General features: G+C 44.6%; 1 protein-coding gene across 1 annotated transcript in view; it reads right to left on the reverse strand.

Annotated features, from left to right (window-relative positions):
- The window catches only part of PTP4A3 (protein tyrosine phosphatase 4A3), a 93265-nt gene extending 74532 nt beyond the window's left edge, over positions 1-18733 (reverse strand). The window contains exon 1 of the mRNA XM_060681801.2: positions 18521-18733. The gene's annotated coding sequence lies outside the window, so the exon portion shown is untranslated. The remainder of the gene's footprint in view (positions 1-18520) is intronic.
- Between the last annotated feature and the right edge of the window lie 2724 nt (positions 18734-21457).

Below are 21457 nucleotides of genomic sequence, written 5' to 3' on the forward strand. Positions count from 1 at the left end.
GCGGACCACGAACCTCTTCGGAGCCAGCAGTCCCTTCTCCACTCGTCCCCAAAATGGATCGGTTTGTTTTACAACTAGTCCTCAACTTATGACCACAACGAAGCCCAACACTTGTTGCTAAGCGAGAAACTTGAGTTTTGCCCCATTTTACGAGCTTTCTTGACCTGGTTGTTAAGGGAATTGCTGCGGGTGTTAAGTTAGTAACACGGTTGTTAAGTGAATCTGGCTTCCCCGTTGACTTGGCTTCGCAGGTTAAAAAAAGGGTTTTACATCATCCCGGGGATACTACAATGATCATAAATCTGAGTCAGTTGCCATATTTGAATATTAATCTCACGAACATGAGTCATAAGTGTGAGAAGCGGCAATCAGTATAACAGAATTGGAGGAGGCATATAAATTTAATAAATTAAATCATCTCAGGTTTACTAAAGTTCGTTTAGTGACCATTAAAAGTTGCAACGGCACTGAAAAATGTGACTTATGACCATTTTTCAGTTACAACGGTTGTAGCATCCCCAAATGAAACAAACAAAATGTTCAAAAGTTATGATATAGTAGTTACTTACCAAGCACATCTAAATTATATTAGGTAAAGGTAAAGGTTCCCCTCGCACATAGGTGCTAGTCGTTCCTGACTCTAGAGGGCGGTGCTCATCTCTGTTTCAAAGCCAAAGAGCCAGCGCTATTCGAAGACGTCTCCGTGGTCATGTGGCCGGCATGACTCAACACCAAAGGCGCACGGAACGCTGTTCCCTTTCCACCAAAGGTGGTCCCTATTTTTCTACTTGCATTTTTTACGTGCTTTTGAACTGCTAGGTTGGCAGAAGCTGGGACAAGTAACGGGAGCTCACTCCGTTACGCGGCGCTAGGGATTTGAACCGTTGAACTGCCGACCTTTCGATTGACAAGCTCAGCGTCTTAGCCACTGAGCCACCGCGCCCCTTCTAAATGAAAGGAACCCAAGTATCTTTACTATCCCCAAGGCATGTCAGAAACTTTTGAGCACCCTTAATGTTTGGAAATTGAAAACTTGAAAAGTTGGACATGCCCTAATCATAATCGTATGATTAAAATTCAGAAGTTTGGCAACTGGTTCATATTTATGACGGTTGCAGGATCCCAGGGGTCACGTAATCCCATTTTGTGACCTTCTGACAATCCGAAAGCCAGACAAGAAACAATGGATGGAAATTGAACAAGGAGAGATTCAACCTAGAAATAAGGAGAAATTTTCTGACAGTGAGAACAATCAACCCATGGAACAGAAGTTGCCTTCAGAAGTTGTGGGAGCTTCATCACTTGAGACTTTCAAGAAGAGACTGGACTGCCATCTTGTCAGAAATGGTGTAGTCTCCTTGGGTGGGGGGTTGGACTAGATGACCTAAAAGGTCCCTTCCAACTCTGTTGATCTGTTAAGACTATTTTAATATCCCGTTTCCCCCAAAATAAGACATCCCCTGATAATAAGCCCAATCGGGCTTTTGAGCGCATGGCAATAAAGCCAAGCGCTTATTTCAGGGTTCAAAAAAATATAAGACAGGGTCTTATTTTCGAGGAAACACGGCAATAATTTAGGTAAGGGAATCAATTTGATAAATGTTTGGGATGCTTGTAAGACCACTGTGATACGAGGGCGTTTTATAAAATTCAGCATTTAAGAGGAACATGGAGGAACAAAATCCAAAATACAAGAAATTAAACTGAAGGAGAGGGAACAATCAGAATTCACCGGAAGATCCTAACATACTTAATCAACTAATCAACTAAAATGATTGCAACAACAAATTTCTTAGTTTCAGATACTGAAAAGAAACTGACATAGACAAAACAACTATTTCTTGAACATGCAAATACACCAGGTGGATGGTTGGCATACAAACTGAAAAAACAGACAGAAAACTATAAAACAACCTTCAAGAGTAGAATAAGATTATATGGACAGCAAAAGGATTCAAAGACCTTTTTTTAGAATTAATATGCCAATTTATATAAAAAAATAAATTGGAAAGAAAAGATTCCTGGCTCACGATTAACCAAATCATTTCTAAGTGTAACAGGTAGTCCTCGACTTACGACCAAGATGGAAACCAGAATTTCGTTTGCTGGAGCAAAATGGTTGCTAAGTGAGTCATGTCCGATTATAAGAACTTTTTTTAAAAAAACTGTGGTTGTTAAGCAAATCACTGCACTTAATTGAATCATGTTGTCGTTAAACGGATCTGGCTCACTTGTTGGAAGTCAGATGGGAACGTCACAACGGCGATCACACGATTCCAGAATGTGAGGTAAATACATGCCAGTGGCCCAAATTTTAATCACATGGGAATGCCGTGACAGTCGTTAAGTGCGAACAACAGTCATAAGTCACATTTTTGAGGGCCGTTGTAAGTTCGGTGTCTAAACGAACGGTCGTAAGCCAAGGAACTATCCGTAACAGATTAAAAAATGGTTCTGCATTTCTCCAGAATAAGCGTTTGGAGAGATTATCGTGATGTGTCCATCAACTGAAACTTTTGAGGGGCCGTCAAGGAGATGTAACGTTATCTCGATGAGTTAAAAGTCTAAACCGAAGTCATCTCCGGGTTGAATTAATTTCCTGGGAATATGAAAATTTGGCAGTGGGGTTTTTCTGGCCCTTTTCCTTTCACACAAGAATCCAAAAATACCGCTCCCAGCTGCAATGTAGCTTTTCTCATTTAGTAAGTAGGGGCCAAGTTTCTCAACCTCAGGACAACACCCCAGGAAAGGGGTCAGCCGAGTCGGTGAACTGGCCTCTTCTGAACCTCTGGGATGCCAAATTTTGAAGGGAGCCAGGGGTTTCCTTTGCTTATTTGGGAAGCCCAAAATACATCTCGAAGAAGGAGCAGAAGAAAGCAAAACGGGAATGCGTGCATAAATTATCCCCGAATAGCACATCTCGGGGTTGATTCTCAAAGACGCATTATGCGGGTGGACAGAGTTTTTACATATACGTTGTTTGCTATACACACACACACATATATATATATATATATAATATATATATGTTTATATCTATATATCTATAACCTCACAAAGGTACGATTTTAGTTTTCCAACTCTAAATATGTGTCTACAAATTTAGTGTACGTATATATACATGTGTGTATATATATATATATATATACATATATTATTGTTGTATATTGAGATCTTACACACCAGAAACAAATTCCTTGTGTGTCTAATCACACTTAGCCAATAAAGAATTCGATTCAATTCAGTTCTGTCCTATTCTTTATTTTGTAATATATTCTCCATTCTATTTTATTCTACCTATCCTATCCCAATTCTATTCTCTCTATATGTATACGTACACACATACACACATATATGTATGTATATGCACAAATATATACACACACATATACATATATGTATATATATGGAAAGCTTCTGGAGCCTGGGGAGGGCAAAAACCGGGCCTGCCGGGCCCACCGGAAGTCAGGAAATGGGCCATTTCTGGCCTCTGGAGGGCCTCCAGGGAGGAGGGGAGGCTGTTTTTGCCCTCCTCAGGCTCCAAGAAAGCCTCTGGAGCCTGGGGAGGGTGAAAAACGGGCCTACCAGAAGTCTGGAAATGAGCAGTTTCCAGCCTCCAGAGGCTTCAGGGAGGCCTGCTAGGCCCAAAATGGGGCATGGGGAGGGGGTCACATGCGCAAGTACAGGGGGGTGGGGCTCATGGGGGCATTGAATTATGGGTGTGGACACACGCATGTGCGACCCCTCCATGCTCCCCCCCCTTTTGGCACACGACGGCAAAAATGTTAGCCATCACTGGTATAGGGTCTCCTGCTTCAGAGGGGATTGGACCAGGACAGAGGTAGGTTTCACATATTTTTTACCACCGGTTCACCCTGCGCATGCACTCTTGCTTCACACAGATGCCTTCCATGCGCAAATGCGATTTGCTCGCACGCATGGCTTAGAAAATGTGGTTATATAGGACAGCATGGCACCAGGGCTCACCCGCGGTCACCACTACCACTGGACCAGAAGATCTCCAATGTCCCTTCCAGCTCTGTGATTCTATATTTCATTGGTATTTACTGCCTTTGTGGAACTCAATAGGACTTCCACTAAAAAGCATCATGTCCTTGATTCGGTTATTTCTGCTAAAAAAATAGCAGTTGCGCCCTTTCCTAGACAGAGATGCCCTCCGTACGGTCACTCATGCTCTCATTATTTCTCGGCTGGATTACTGCAATGCCCTCTTCATGGGGCTGCCCTTGGGGTGCACCCAGAGGCTCCAACTGGTCCAGAATGCGGCCGCGCGGGTAGTTACGGGTGCTTCCCGTTACTCCCATATAACACCATTGTTGCGCAAGCTGCACTGGTTGCCGGTGGTCCTCTGGATCCGCTTCAAGGTGCTGGTGCTCACCTATAAAGCCCTTCATGCCATGGGCCCGGGGTACTTGCAGGACCACCTCCTACCGGCCTCCCACCGCCCAGTGCGCTCACATAGGACTGCCCTCCTCCAGGTCCCATCGGCCAGACAGTGTCGGCTGGCAGCCCCCAGGATGAGGGCATTCTCTGTGGTCGCACCGACCCTCTGGAATGGGTTACCCAATGGGCTCCAGACGGCCCCCGACCTCTGCACCTTCCGCACCGATCTAAAGACAGGGCTCTTTCAGCAAATTCCCTGATCTGCCATGCATTTTAATTTGGGGATTTGAGGTTTTTAAATCGGATTTTAACATTTTAATTCTATTTATTGTTGGGTTGTTTTATTCTGTGAGCCACCCCGAGTCCCTCGGGAGAAGGGTGGCATATAAATATGACAATAAATAAATAAATAAATAAATAAATAAATAAATAAATAAATCCGAAGCAGCTGGTGAAGAGGCTTCTCTTTGCGAGGTCCTTCAAGACAAAAACGAACCCAGAATTTGAAGGAATCGAAAGGGAGCAGATAGACACGCGTGCAAACTTTCAGAGAGTAAGGAGAAGAGGGAAGGTGCCCGTTTGGCATGCCACCATCTTGCAGAAATCTCCTGCCCACCAGTTTGGGGGATGGAGTGGATGTCTGGAGGTCACCTTCTGAAGAACTTCAGATTCACAGGGCCATTGTCAGCTCGCCTCCCGTCCCACAAAAGCAGCTTTGTTCTTCCTGGGTTTCTCCCTCCCTCGGAGCCTCGCACCAGCAATTCCAATCTGAATTTTGCCAGTAATTCATACAAATTTTCTCCCCTTCTCTGACTCTAAAGAACAAGCCCAAATCTACATTTATACGACCAAACGTTGCAAGGCACAAAGGCTGTTTTTGAAGATGGGAAACGCAGGACAGTATTAATTGGGATCGAAGGTCACTCTTACCAATTTTCTACCACTGCTGCAGATGCCAACGTGACAAAGTTGGCAGTGTTGCTTTTGAAATTTGCATTTTCTTGGCCCCCTGCTAGGAAGATTGGGAAGCTCTGTCTAATAGGTAAAGAAACCTACTCCCCATTCGAAAGAAAAGACCTTTGATAATAAAACCTTTGAAATGGATTAAAGATTCAATTCCCTGGTCTGCACAGCAGGTGTCGAACCCGAAATTGGCATTTGTGTAGCCACAATTGTGATGAAACTTGGAAACCTGACAGCAGGATATACCAAAGGATATCCATATAAAGCGGGGATGCGGTGGCTCAGTGGCTAAGACGCTGAGCTTGTCGATCGAAAAGTCGGCAGTTCAGCGGTTCGAATCCCTAGTGCCGCGTAACGGGGTGAGCTTCCGTTACTTGTCCCAGCTTCTGCCAACCTAGCAGTTCGAAAGCACGTAAAAAAATGCAAGTAGAAAAATAGGGACCACCTTTGGTGGGAAGGTAACAGCGTTCCGTGCACCTTTGGCATTGAGTCATGCTGGCCACATGACCATGGAGACGTCTTCGGACAGCGCTGGCTCTTCAGCTTTGAAACGGAGATGAGCACTGCCCCCTAGAGTCGGGAACAACTAGCACATATGTGCGAGGGGAACCTTTACCTTTATCGATATAAAACATGAAATTTAGAGGAGGCATTCTTTCATTCATTCAGAATAGAGCTGGAAGGGACCTTGGAGGTCCTCTAGTCCAACCCCCTGATCAAGCAAGAAACTCTATTTTATTTCAAAGAAATGGATGTCCAATATCTTCTTAAAAGCCTCCGGTGATGGAGAACCACAACTTCTGGAGGCAACCTGTTCCATTGGCTAATTGTTCTCGCTGTCAGGAAATTTCTCCTTAGTTCTAAGTTGCTTCTCTCCTTGATTAGTTTCCACCCATTGCTTCTTATCCTGCCTTTTTTTTTTTTTTTAATTTGATTTATATGCCGCCCTTCTCCGGAGACTCAGGGCGGCTTACAATGTGCTAAGCAATAGCCTTCATCCTTTTTGTATATTTATACAAAGTCAGCTTATTGCCCCCACAACTGGGTCCTCAATTTACCTACCTTAGAAAGGATGGAAGGCTGAGTCAACCTTGAGCCTGGCGAGATTCGAACCTGCAGTAATTGCAGGCAGCTGGTCTTAATAACAGGGTGCTTTAGACCACTGTACTACCAAGGCCTTCAGGTGCTTTGGAGAAGAGCTTGACTCCCTCTTCTTTGTGGCAGCCCCTCGAATACTGGAAGACTGCTATCATGTCATCCCTAGTCCTTCTCTTCATTAAACTAGATATATCCAATTTCTGCAACCATCTTCATATGTTTAAACTTTCAGCCCCCTAATCACCCTAGTTGCTCTTCTTTGCACCCTTTCCAGAGTCTTGACTTCTTTTTTTTTAATATCATGGTGACCAAAACTGGATGCAGTATTCTGGTCTTACCAAGGCCTGATAAAGTGGTACTAACACTTCACGTGAGCTTGATTCTGTCCTTCTGCTAATGCAACCTAGGATTGCATTGGCTTTTTTGGCTGCCGCCTCACACCGCTGGCTCATATTTAACTGGTTGTCCACCAAGACTCCAAGATCCCTCTCCCAGTTCCTGCTCTCGAGCCAAATTTCACCTCCTCTGTACCTGTCCATTGGGTTTTTCTCTCTGTAAGTGTCAAGACCTTACATTTCTCTACATCAAATCTCATTTTGTTGGATAGATCACAAATTTTCATTTGGTTAGATGCTGATGTGACAGCTCAGGGTCTGACGTGCGTCATTTGACAAGCTTCTTCACTCTTATCTTCCAAGCAATTGTGATGTGGCTGCAAGATTTGTGCTGAAAAACATGTGGGCTGCTGGACCTTGAGGGACATTTTCCTTCCTACTCAGCATTCTTCTGCATGGAAGCCTAGATTAAAATCCAGAGATGTCCTCAGTGAAATGTGACCATCACTGCAGATATGGGCACCCACCGGGCACTTCGCACGTTAAATGGAATCTGAGATGGGGAAGAGGTGATCTATAAGATATCCGGTGATCTATAAGATATCCAACCAAAGGGAAAACATCTGGAAATCTTCAGCAAGACACCATGTCTCCCAAGGTCATCATGTTCCATGGTTGAATTGTTCTGACCATACACATTTCTTCCAATACTCCATAAACACTTTATCCTCTTTTGATTTAAGCCTATTGAAGACATTTTGGGGCATTCATACCTTCTTATATGGAGAACAATGAAGGTGTTCGGTGTTATCACCGACTTTTTGCAGGAGAAAATCTCTCTACGTGGTCTTTAAATGTTGACACACACAATTTAATGTGGGATAATTGCTCAATTATTTTTTTTCTCTTCAAGGTTAACTGCTCCTTTTAGCCATCGTCGGACGGTTTCTACAGTCCCATTCTTCTCCTTGGTGCCAACCCAACTTGGTTCCATCACTGTTCCTCAAACAAGCATCCTCCAGATAGGTTCACGTTACAATTTCCAACTTAATTCACCGGCTGAGACATCTGGGTGGAATCTGCACCCCAAAATGGAGAAACCGGGCTTACATTTAACTTAAGACATTTGATGCTCCTGAAAACTGGACACGCTATTTCAAAACGTGGAGACCAATCTCTTTTAGAATTAGAATTATTTATTTATTGGCCAAGTGTGATTGGACACACAAGGAATTTGTCTTCAGTTTTTGATGCAATAAATTGCAGAACCATGCATTCAAAAAAGCACGGACGAAGCTGAACTACACACGCCCAAATTCTGCGGGCATGACGTTGTATTAAATCGTGGTTTAATAAATAAGTCAAAATTCTCTGGGCACTCCAATCACGATCAGTTTACTAGTCACAATTCAAAGTATCAACTATTATCCTAAGGTGAAAAAAGACACACCGTGACTTAAGTTATACAAGCAGCTCTTGACTTACAGCTATTCATCTAACAGCACTGAAAAAGTGACTTATGACCGGTTCTCGCACTTACGACCGTCACAATATCCTCACAGTCACGTGTTCAGAATCCAGCCACTTGGCAACATGGATGTATTTATGACGGTTGCAGCGTCATTCGTGACCTTCACAGCCCGTATCCAACAAACAAAGTCAATGGGGAAACCATTCATTTAATGAACGTAACATTCACTTATGACCTGCAGTGGTTCACTTAACAACGGTGGCAAAGACGACCATAAACTTGGGCACAGTAAATGCCTTACTTAGATTCTGGTCATAACTGCAGTCATAAGGCGAGGACTACCTTCACCTGTGCATGCGGACAACCGGAATTTTTTTTAGAAAGCAACAACCTTGGGCCTAATAAGGTTGTTGCTTTCTACACCATGCTACACAATTTCTACACGTTGTTGTTGCTTTCTACACAAATGCACTCAACAGTAGTCCTTTGTTGTGTTTTGCCAAGCCCACTTCAAGCAGAGAATTGAGCCAAACGTTTAATATCTAACCCCAGATCCCAAGAAAAATAAGCTATGGCATTTTAAAATAGTTTTTTTTTTTTTTAAATCTTTTAAAGACAGTTTTTTAACCCTTAAGATTCACAAAAGAAGTGGGTCCAGTATCTGATTTTTAAAAAATTTAAATGATGCTGGTCAATGGTTAGATGGTCTAAGATATTAATATTTAAACGTGCATCTTTTTGACATTTATATTTTATTGGGTTCCATTAATCTAGTGGAAATGTTAATTTATATTGCTTGTCCGTGTAGGATACGCCATGCGCAAAATAAACAAACAACTGACAAAGTTAAGATTTGCCAATTGGAAACTAGATAATCCTCGGTTTACAACAGTCCATTTAGTGACAACATTACTGAAAAAAGTGATTTATGACCGTTTTTCACACTTATGACCATTGCAGCATCAAATTTTATGATCAAACTTCAGCCCCTTGACAACTGATTCACGTTTATGACAATTGCAGTATCCTAACCCCTTTTTGCGACCTTCTGACCAGCAAAGTCAATGGGGGAAACCGGTTTCACTTAACAACCATATTACTAATTTAAGAACTGCAGTGATTCACTTAACAAATGTGACATATTTAGACGTTTGGCAATCGGTTCATATTTATGACGGTTGCAGTTTCCCTGGATCGTGTGAACACCTTTTGCCGCCTTTTGACAAACCAAGTCCGTGGAGAAGCTGGATTCACTTAACAACTGGGTTGCTAACTTATCAATTGCAGTGATTCGCTTAACAACCGTGGCAAGAAAGGTCGTAAAATGGGACAAAGCTCATTTAACCAATAACCAGATAAATTTCGGCTCCATTGTGGTCGTAACTCAAGAACTGCCTTGATCCATTATTATAACTTATTATTATATAATAATATAAACATGGTTTAACACGAGGCACAAATCTAGTGACATCATCATGAATTTCCCAGTTGCCATTCACCGCAATTTGTTGTTAAATGAGACATCTGGTTCAGTGAGTTTTGCCCCATCTTATGGATTTCCCCCTCCCCAATAATTCTTAGGTGAATCACAATTTCTGTTGTTAAATGAGACATTTGTTCAGTGAGTTTTTGCCCAACCTTATGAATTTTCTTCCCATAGTTAGGTCCGTGATGGTGAACCTATGGCACGCGTGCCACCTGAGGCACATGGAGCCATATCGGTGGGCACGCGAGCATTGCCCTAGCTCAGTTGCAGCATGTATGCGCGCGCCGGCCAACTGATTTTCGGGCCTTCCAGGCCCACAGGAAGTCAGGAAACAGGCTGTTTCCAGCCTCCGGGGGGGCATGGGGGGTTGAGGAAGGCCCATTTTTCGCCCTCCCCAGGCTCCAGAGGCTTTCTAGGAGCCTGGGGAGGGAAAAAACGGCCTTCCCCACCTTCCCCCAGAGGCCAGAAGCGGCCCGTTTGCCAACTTCCGATGGGACCAGAAGGCCTGTTTTTTACTCTCCCCAGGCTCCAGAGGCTTTCTAGGAGCCTGGGGAGGGTGAAAACAGCTCCCCCCACCCCCAGAGGCCCTCCAGAGCCTGGAAACGGCCTGGGGCGCATTGAATTATGAGTGTGGGCACGCACGTGCACGACCCCCCCCCACTTTTGGCACACGGCGGCAAAAAGGTTAGCCAGCACTGTGTTAGGTGAATCACTGCAGTTCATAAATTGGGAAGCCGGTTGTTAAGTGAATCACACTGGGTTAGGTCCACGGAGGCTGTTTTTGACACAACAGCCACACCAAGCACATCAGCTGTGTCAACAACCGGAGGAAAACTCCAAATTGGGCTTTTGGAGGGTGTGGTTCAGGACCACAGGTCTAAATTTGTGTGACTCATTTCTCCGCAAGAACCATCTCCAGGTGGCTGCACGCAGATCTCAATCCTGATCTCCAGAGGTGTGTCCCAAAACATAATTAAGAATTAACACACAACAATTAAACTGGCATTTGAAGTGAATCATGAGGTCCACATTCCTCTCAGATCAGAATCATGATTTTAGGGTTACGATTTTAGGCAACGTCGACAGAGGAAGCCAGATTCACTTAACAAGACTAACTTAAAAGGAGCCTGGTGGTGCAGTGGACTAAACTACTGTTAAAGTAGTATTTAGCTGCCAGCTGCCTGCAATTATTGCGAGTTCAAATCTCACCAGGCTCAAGGTTGACTCAGCCTTCCATCCTTCCGAGGTAGGTAAAATGAGGACCCGGATTGTGGGGGCAATAAGCTGACTTTGTATAAAATAGAACACCGCTTAGGGGGTGGCCAAAAGCCCTACTAAGCAGGTATATACAAAAGTATGAAGGCTATTGCTTAAAAGCATTGTAAGCCGCCCTGAGTCTCCGGAGAAGGGCGGCATATAAATCAAACTAATAAATAAATCAAACTAATAAAAACCTGGAGTGATTCACTTAACATCCGCGGTAAGAAAAGTCGTAAAACGGGACAAGATTCACTTAACAAGTGTCTCACTTGGTGACATACATTTTGGGCTCTGTTGTGGTCGCAACACGAGGATTACCTGCAGTGTACAGATAATCCTCAATTTACAACCAACCTCTCTGAGGGCCCTTACAACCCAAATTCAAAGTTCTGACGGATTCCCTCCTTCATGGCCACATGACTGCACTTTGGCCACCAAGACGACGCCTATGGTCATTTGTAGCATCCTTCAGCCACATTATCTCATTTTATGACGGTTTTGCAAAACAAACAAACAAACAAACAAAAAGAAAAAAACCCCAGGAATTTGCTTGTTTTTTTTTTGCACAATCATCTCTTAGCAAACCATCAAATTTGTTCACAACCACGTCAAAAAAAAAAAAAAAAAAATGCTCATAAAATTACATCACTCCCTTTGGACAACTCGATTACGACCGCTATCGATACGGACCATTTTAGAATAGAATAGAATTCTTTATTGGCCAAGTGTGATTGGACACCCAAGGAATTTGTCTTTGGTGCATACGCTCTCCGTGTACATAAAAGATACGTTCGTCAAGAATCATAAGGTACAACACTTAATGAGAGTCATAGGGAAACAGTCAATATAAATCTTAAGGATACAGGCACCAAGGTTAGTGTCATACAGTCGTAAGTGGGAGGAGGCAAGCTCCATTACAGTCGTAACTCGAGGATTACCTGTTTAGTGCAGTTTTCATGGTTAAAAAGACGCATGAGCTATAAACACACCACTTGTCTGCACCACCTGAAGCCAAATTTGTTTTTCCCCCAGGATAACACTGCAGATGTAAAACAGATGGTTGATCCCAGGAAGAAACACAGCCAAAGCAATGTTCTACCTTTGATCCCGGAGTGTGGCTGTCCTAAAACTCTTTTAATGACCGAAAAACTGCCAAAGAGCAAAGCTCCAAGGAAGTTTTAAAATTCCTTCTCTTATAGGTCTGCAAAGAGCATTCCTGTATTAAAAGTTACGAGGTGCAACATTCATGTATTAAAAGGTATACAAAAGCACTTTAATTCCATGCATGTCAAAAGGCCACAGACAATTCTACAAAATGCCATGTCGTAACTAGAGGCCTCTTTTGCAAGGGCTGACGCCGTTCGTGTCTATATATATAGGTCAGACTGTCAAGGAAGGTGCCAGGCTGTCTGTGGTACAACAGTGGGCACCAAACTTAATCAAATTATATCAAACGCAGCCACAGGGGAGGCAGGCGAAATCGTGTGGGACTTAGCAAAGCCTCCCAAGTATAAAGCTGGAAACTTCATATTTAAAATCACAACCTTCGCCAGTCCGACTGCAACCGGCAGCGTGAAAAAAAAGATGCTTTAGAGCAGTTGTTTTCTAACCTGGCTACTTTTAAGATGGGTGGACTCCAATTCCCAGAATTCCAAGCCAGCTGGAGGAATTCTGGGAGTTGGAAGTCCACCCATCTTAAAGTAGCCAAGCTTGGAAAACAGTTTTAGATTAAAACTGCTCCTGTGCATTTTTTTTTAAAATATTCCTTAAAACCAGGGTGGATAAATATCAATGATTTTTTTTAAAAAATCAAAAAAATTGGATTTTTTAAATTTAAATTGGATTTTTTTTTATTTAAATTGGATTTTTTTTATTTTTATTGAATTTATTTTAATAAAAAACTTTTGGGGTAAAAATCTATCTTAAAATAGTTTTGTACTTAAGATACATAAATAATTTAGTTTATTCAGCATGAAATGGAGCTTAGTTAGGTAGCACGAGGCTGTATATTCTGCAACACTGGGACTATCGGTGAGTCAACAGCGGGTCAAAGGAGTAGCAGAGATGACAGCTGCTCTTTAAAAATTATGATTTAAATCGAGTTGATTTAAATCAAGCCTTTTTACTAGTGATTTAAATCATGATTTAAATCGACTCGATTTAAATCAAATCCACCCTGGTCAAAACATTTTTCTTGGGGGAGGGGCTTCCCACAAACTGCTATTATGCAAAGTAAGTTTTAGATCACACCCGAGTTGTTAAATCTCCAACACTGGAAATTTTTAAGAAGATGTTGGATAACCATTTGTCTGAAGTGATGTAGGGCAACCCTTTTTGCCGTCACGTGCCAAAGCAGAGGGAGCGTGGGGGGGGGGTGTCCTGTGCGCGCGGGCCCACACCTATAATTCAATGCCGTCCCACGCCCAACCCCCCGCGTATGCACACAAGACCCCACCCTCCCCGCTCCCTCTGTTTTTGGCACGGGATGGCACAGTGGGCCCAGAAGGCCTATTTTTCATCCTCCCCATGCTCCATAGGCTTTCTAGGAGCCTGGGGAGGGCAAAAATGGCCTTCCCCACCCTCCCAGAGGCCAGAAACAGCTCGTTTCCTGACTTCCGGTGGGCCCAGAAGGCCCATTTTTCATCCTCCCCAGGCTCCAGAGGCTTTCTAGGAGCCTGGGGAGGGCAAAAATGGCCTTCCCCACCGCCCCTCCCAGAGACCAGAAACAGCTCGTTTCCTGACTTCCGGTGGGCCCGGAAGGCCCCAAAATCACCTGGCCGGCACGTGGATGTGTGCTGGAGCTGAGTTAGGGCAATGCTGGTGTGCCCAGAGATATGGCTTCCTGTGCCACCTGTGGCACGCATGCCATAGGTTCGCCATCACAGGTGTAGGGTCTCCTGCCTAAGCAGGGGGTTGGACTAGAACAGTGGTCCCCAACCCCCGGTCCGCGGACCGGTGCCGGGCCGTGGAGTACCTGGCACCGGGCCGCGCAGCGGCCGGGGGACAGGAACGCTTCAGCGCAAAGGCTCCTGGGCCGTGCGCAATGGGCCTGCGCAAAAGCTCCTGGGCCGTGCGCAATGGGCCTGCGCAAAGGCTCCTGGGCCGTGCGCAATGGGCCTGCGCAAAGGCTCCTGGGCCGTGCGCAATGGGCCTGCGCAAAGGCTCCTGGGCCGTGCGCAATGGGCCTGCGCAAAGGCTCCTGGGCCGTGGCCCCACCCCTGCGCGCGCTCAGCGGGCCGCGGCGATAAAAAGGTTGGGGACCACTGGACTAGAAGACCTCCAAGGTGCCTTCCAACTCTGTTATTCTATTCTGTTCTAAATCAATCTTTTGCAATGGCTGAGGTTTTCAATAAAACCTTAGTAAGGCCACACCTGGAATACTGCATCCAGTTTTGGTCAGGGTGGATTTGATTTAAATCGAGTTGATTTAAATCACAATTTAAATCATGATTTAAATCACTAGTAAAAAGGCTTGATTTAAATCAACTCGATTTAAATCGTAATTTTTAAAGAGCAACTGTCATCTCTGCTACTCCTTTGACCCGCTGTTGACTCACCGATAGTCCCAGTGTTGCAGAATATACAGCCTCCTGCTACATAACTAAGCTCCATTTCAGGCTGAATAAACTAAATTACTTATGTATCTTAAATAGAAAACTATCTTACGATAGATTTTTACCCCAAAAGTTTTTTATTAAAATAAATTCAATAAAAATCAAAAAAATCCAATTTAAATAAAAAAAATCTGATTTTTTTTTTGATTTTTTTTAAAAAAATCATTAATTGTTATCCACCCTGGTTTTGGTGCACCACATTACAAAAAAAAAAAAAAGAGAGAGAAGTTGGAAAAAGTGGAAAGAAGAGCAGCTAAGATGATTAAAGGCCATTGCGTAAACAGAGAGATAAGAATTAAGATCCCGTAAAGTTCTAGTAATTGCTTTATAAAGCCTTAGTAACGCCATACCTGAAATACTGCATCCAGTTTTGGTCATCACATTAGAAAAAAAAAGATGTTGAGACTGGAAAAAGTGCAGAGAAGAGCAACTAAAATGATTAAGAGCCTCAACACAAAAACATATGAAGAACAGTTGCAGGATTTGGGTGTGTCTAGTCTAGAGAAAAGAAGGACTAGGTGGGACATAATAGCAGTATTACAGAATTTGAGGGGCTGCCACAAAGAGGAGGAGGGGGGGGTCAAATTATTTTCCCAAGCACCAGAGGGTAAGAGAAGAAACAATGGATGGTGAGAAGCAACCTAGAACTAAGGAGAAATTTCCTGACGGTGAGAACAATTAACCTGTGGAACAACTTGCCTCCAGAAGTTATAGATGCTCCATCACTGGAGGCTTTTACGAAGGATTGGAGAGCCACCTGTCTCAAATCGTATAGGGAATCCTGCTTCAGCAGGGGGTTGGACTAGAAGACCTCCAAGGACCCTTCTAGCTCTATTATTAATGAATGAATGAATGAATGAATGAATGAATGAATGAATGAATGAATGAATTGCAATATTCCAGCACTGGAGGGGCTTATTTTCCAAAGCACCAGAAGGCAAGACATGAAACAATGGGTGGAAACTAACAAGGAGAGATGTCTATGGAGATTCTCCGTCATCCAGGTCATGGTTGTCCCAAAGGTGCTTTTTCCAAGACGCCACTGGACTTTCTGGTTTTTCTTTGAAGACTTTTCGCTTCTCATCCAAGAAGCTTCTTCAGCTCATCCAAGAAGCTTCTTCAGCTCATCCAAGAAGCAGTGAAAAAACCAGAAAGCCCAGTGGCCCCTTGAAAAAACACCTGTGGGACAATCAAGTAGAGAAGCAACCTAGAATTAAGGATAAACTTTCTAACAGTGATGACAATTAACCAGTGGAACAGCTTGCCACCAGAAGTTATGGGCGCTCCATCACTGGATGTTTTTAAGATGAAACTGGAGAGTCACTTGTCTGAAACATTATAGGGTCTCCTGCCTGAGCAGGGGGTTGGACTATAAGACCTCCAAAGTCCCTCCCCAGTTCTATTCTGATTGATTGATCTCTTTCCTGCTCCATCTAGACCCAACCTCAAGAAACAGGAAACCCCCCCCCAAGCAGCTTCTTTTCCCAACAATAAAGTGCACCCCTCACTCATTTAGAATCAAGCATCCAATCCCTTCATCAGGCCATTTTCCCTGGTTTCGGAGAACATTTGACACGTAACGGGTGGCCTTAAAGGTGGTTTGTTCCCTGCCACGTCTCGTCGAACCCCCCACCCCACCCCCAGGAGTTGAGTCGGTGGTCAAGGTTCCCAGCGCAAGCCAAGGAAGGAAGGAAGGAAGGAAGGAATGATAGGGAAAGGAAGAATATGGGAGGGAAGGAAAGAGGAAGAAAGGAAAAATAAGGAAGGAAGGAAAAAATGAAGGATAGGTCAAGGAAGGAAGTATATGGGAAAGAAGGAAGGAAGATCTGGGAAGGAAGTAATTATCAGGATAAGGATAAGGATAATTTTATTTCTATACCGCCCCTCTCCCGAAGGACTCGGGGCGGTGTACAGCCAGGTAAAAACACAATACAAATATCACAATTTAAATTTAAAAAATTATTAAAAGTATTACATTTAAGGCCAATTAACTAAAAAACCCAAAAATTTAAGAATTCCAAATTTAAAACTCAGGGAGGGAGGGAGGGAAGGAAGGAGGAAGAAAGAAAGGATGGTAGGAAGGAAGGAAGGATAGAGGAAGGATGAAGAAATGAAGGATAGGGAAAGGAAGTAAGTATATGGGAAAGAAGGAAGGAAGATATGGGAAGGAACTAATTATCAGGAGGGAGGGAGGGATGGAAGGAAGGAGGAAGAAACGAAGGAGGATAGAGGAAGGACGAAGAAATGAAGGATAGGGAAAGGAAGGAAGTATAGGGAAAGGAAGGAAGGAAGGAATGATGGGGAAAGGAAGGAAGGAAGGAGGGAAGAAAGGAGGAAGGAAGGAAAAATAAGGAAGGAAAGAAGAAATGAAGGATAGGTAAAGGAAGGAAGTATATGGGAAAGAAGGAAGATATGGGAAGGAAGTAATTATCAGGAGGGAGGGAGGGAAAGAAGGAGGAAGAAAGGAAGGAGGATAGAGGAAGGACGAAGAAATGAAGGATAGGGAAAGGAAGGAAGTATATGGAAGGGAAGGAAGGAGGAAGGAAAAATAAGGAAGGAAAGAAGAAATGAAGGATAGGGAAAGGAAGTAAGTATATGGGAAAGAAGGAAGGAAGATATGGGAAGGAAGTAATTATGAGGAGGGAGGGAAGGACGGAGGAAGAAAGGAAGGAGGATAGAGAAAGGACGAAGAAATGAAGGATAGGGAAAGGAAGGAAGTATATGGAAAGGAAGGAAGGAAGGAAGGAATGATGGGGAAAGGAAGGAAGGAAGGAGGGAAGAAAGGAGGAAGGAAGGAAAAATAAGAAAGGGAAGAAATGAAGGATAGGTAAAGGAAGGAAGTATATGGGAAAGAAGGAAGAAAGTATATCGGAAGGAAGTAATTATCGGGACGGAGGAAAGGAAGGAGGAAGGAAGGATAAGGAAGGTAGGTAGGAAGGAAGGAAGGCAGAGGAAGGACGAAGAAATGAAGGATAGGGAAAGGAAGGAAGTATATGGAAAGGAAGGAAGGAGAGAGAGAGAGAAAGAAAGAAAGAGGTCCATGCAAAATAATAAACCACGATTCGGATCATTCCACCTTTCCCGTCTCGTCTGAATGCAACGGATACAGAAGGAGGAAAAAAAACCCCTCTTAATCGCGCTTGCTGCTCAGCCCGATGGGCTTTGGGATTGGGGTTCTTTGCAAGACCGGGGGGGGGGGGAGGCGGTTTTCCACCACGTGCAAACAATTCAGACCCTGCAAATCCGGCATTGCTGCCCAGCCACCCACCCACCCCGGGTTCGGGGTCTCGCCCTTCTTTTCCTTCCCCCCCGGGAGGGCTGCTCCAGGATCAAGTCCGCAGAAATTGCAAAACCAGCAACCGGGCGCGCGTGCAATGCAGAAAATAAAGAAATAAATAAGTAAATCCGGGGTTTAGGGGCCCTTTCGGTGCAATCAGGTTTGCGGGGGTGGGAAGCGATTTAATTTTTTTTTTTTTTTTGCAACCGCGCAAAGGCTGCCCCGCCCCGCTTGCAAATTCCCCAGGATCGCGGACCCCGCAGAAGGCAGGGCGAGGCCCCGATGCATTGCAAGAAATCCAGAAAAAACTCCCCCCCCATCACCACCCGGTATTCTTCCCCGGTGCACCCGGGACTTTGCAACCGACCCACCCACCCAGCCAGCCTTCCTTCCCGGCCTTGCACGTGCCCCCTTTGCACCAGCCCCCCCACCACCACCACCCCCCTCCTTGCAGTAGTGCAAGGCCAGCCGAGCCATGCACGCTTCTCCCGGGGGTGGGAAAGGGAAAAAAAAAAAAAGCCGGGGTGCCCCCTCCCTCCACGCGTGGGAGTGGAGCAGGGCGAGTGGGATGCAAAACCCCCCCCCGCGCGCCTTTCCCCACGAGCTCCTTACCCGTATTGGTTTTTTTTTAATTATTATTATTATTATTAATTTTTTTTTTTTTGCTGCAAATCCGGAGCAGCGCAAAAGCCGCGCGCCTCCCTCGTGCAAAGCCCGGGCGGAAGGTGGGAGGGGGGAAAGAGAGCGAGAGCGAGAGGAGGAAAAAAAAAAAGAGAGAGAGAGAGAGAGAGAGAGAGAAAAGGAGCGCGTGCGCGTGCGCGCAAGGCAAAGGCGTTCCACCGCGGGGGTGGGTGGGTGGGAGCGCGCGCGCGCCGGAGCCAGCGAGCGAAGCAGCCAATCGGAGTGCGCCTTCCTCCTTTTTTTTTTTTTTTGCTTTGGGCCCCGCCCCGAACTCGCGCGCCGGGGAGACAGAGAGAGAGAGAGAGAGAGAGAGCTCCCTGGCCACGCCCCTTTCCTTGCTTCGCCGCCGCCTGCCAGACGGAGCGAGTCCGGGTGCGGGCTGATCACGTGATGCGGCGGCGGCAGGCGAAGTGGGCGGGGCCGGGGCCGGGCTGCACGAGGCAGGCAGGGCGCAGCTTTTGCTTTTGCAACCGGGCGCTCGCGGGCGCCTTTTGGGGAGGGGGGGTCCCGGGTGCCTTGGAGTGGGGGGGGGGCTCTGGCTCGGCTGATCCCGGTTGGGGAAATCTGGCTTTGCATCTGGCTTAGGCGAAGGTTAGCATCTCTAACGTGGCTTGAGAGCCCGGGATAGATACGAGGCACGCGTGTCCTACGTGCCAATACGGTGCGTGGTCTTGGCGTGGGAGTTTTTCTTTTTCTTTTTTTTGAAATTTTTCTTTTTTATTTGTAAACAAACATACATAAAAACATAAAACCATCTTCAATTACACACAGTGTGTCGGTTGGTTACAAGTCTTTTGTGCATCTTCATCATATTCATAGTTTACAGTTTACCTAAATTCTTATTGATCTAATATATATATCTATATATTATTGTCCTCATTGATTATTTATTTATTTATTTATTTATTTATTTATTTATTTATTTATTTATTTATTTTTATTAGATTTATATGTCGCCCTTCTCCGGAGACTCAGGGCGGCTTACAATGCGTTAAGCAATAGCCTTCATACTTTTGTATATTTTATACAAAGTCAGCTTATTGCCCCCACAAACCGGGTCCTCAATTTACCTACCTTAGGAAGGATGGAAGACTGAGTCAACCTTGAGCCTGGTGAGATTGAACTTGCAGTAATTGCAGACAGCTGAATGTTAATAACAGGCTTTTTAGTCTGTTGAGCTATCCAGGCTCCTTGCTGGATTTATAGCTGTTCTTCCCTCATTTTGTACAAAATATTCTAAGATTTGAGTTAATTTATATTCTAACATTCACTTCATCACTAAATCAATCCAATAATAACTGTCAAGTATTTGCAAGCCATTGGCACATGTGTCATCTAGACACCAGTGGAGGCAGAGAGTGTTTCCACCCCTATGTGGAAAGGAGGGGCTTACCCTGAGTATAACCCCCCCCAACCTTTTCCACCTTGCTCTCTCCATCTCTCTCTTTTCATGTTTGTTCCTCATGAGACTTGATCTCTGTTGTACATAGTTAATATGATTTATTATACGAATAAATACGTTTAAGACATTTATTCATGCATCTGCCTCTGAACTCTTCTATGCTCCTGGGTGTTTCTACATCCCAATTCCACAATAATGCATCTTTATGTTATATTTTATATAATTTTACAATTCTTGTATTATAAAAATCTCGCATCTTCTTTCGTTTCCATATTTTTTTATCTAACCATTGATAAAATAAGTCGGCGTGGGAGTTTTTCGAGTGAGGGGAAAGCCGCTCGCGGGGAATGAAGGAAAGAGGCAGGCAACTGTGAGCACCTCTGGTGGCCGGTCCTTGACGTAACGACCATCCGGTTTAGTGGCCCAGGGGCAAGCACTGAAAAATGTGACTTAGGGCCAGCGGGTTTGGGTTTTTTTGCAACATTCTCACTGTCATGTAATTAAAAAATTCAGGCAGAGGGGCATGTAGTTATGACAGTTGCACTGTCCTGGGGTCATGTGATCCCCCACCTTTAACCTTCCTAGCTGGAATTCTGTAGAGCAGTGTTTCTCAACCTTGGTAGCTTGAAGATGGGTGGACTTCAACTCCCAGAATCCCCCTGGCTGGGGGATTCTGGGAGTTGAAGTCCACCCATCTTCAAGCTACCAAGGTTGAGAAACACTGCTGTAGAGATTCTCAGTCATCCAGGTCATGGCTGTCCCGAAGGTGATTTCTTTTTCCAAGAGACAACTGGACTTTCTTCTTTTTGCTTTAAAGACCTTTTGCTTCTTATCCAGTGTAGGAAGAAATATCCTTCTGGGTTCAGCTCCAAGTGGGGAAAAAGACACTGGAAACATGGAGACTGCTTGGAAAGATGATTTTTTTTTTTTTTAATTTATATGCCGCCCTTCTCCGGAGACTCAGGGCAGCTTACAATGTGCTAAGCAATAGCCTTCATCCTTTTTGTATATTTATACAAAGTCAGCTTATTGCCCCCACAACTGGGTCCTCAATTTACCTACCTTAGAAAGGATGGAAGGCTGAGTTAACCTTGAGCCTGGCGAGATTCAAACCTGCAGTAATTGCAGGCAGCTGGTCTTAATAACAGAGTGCTTTAGACCACTGTACTACCAAGGCTCCTAGATTTAATGGTGGACAGGATCACATGGCTTGAGTTCCTGAACAGAAAAGGGGCTAGATACAACGAGTCCCCGGGTTTTATGCTCTCTCTGGCTTTGAACTTCCTGGGGCCCCAAAAGAGTATCCTGATTGGTTGTCAGACTCCCAGGGGGTGGGGGTCTTGGCTAGCCTTGCTGGCTGATGTAATCTTCCCAGGTGCCATGTGGTGAGTTTCTATCCTAGATGGGTCCCATTGTGTTAGTTTCTGTTGCTATTGTGTTGCAGATGGGTCCTATTATCAAAGATT

Source organism: Pantherophis guttatus, chromosome 3, assembly GCF_059756535.1.
Source record: "Pantherophis guttatus breed Tessera chromosome 3, ASM5975653v1, whole genome shotgun sequence".
NCBI lineage: Eukaryota > Metazoa > Chordata > Lepidosauria > Squamata > Colubridae > Pantherophis > Pantherophis guttatus.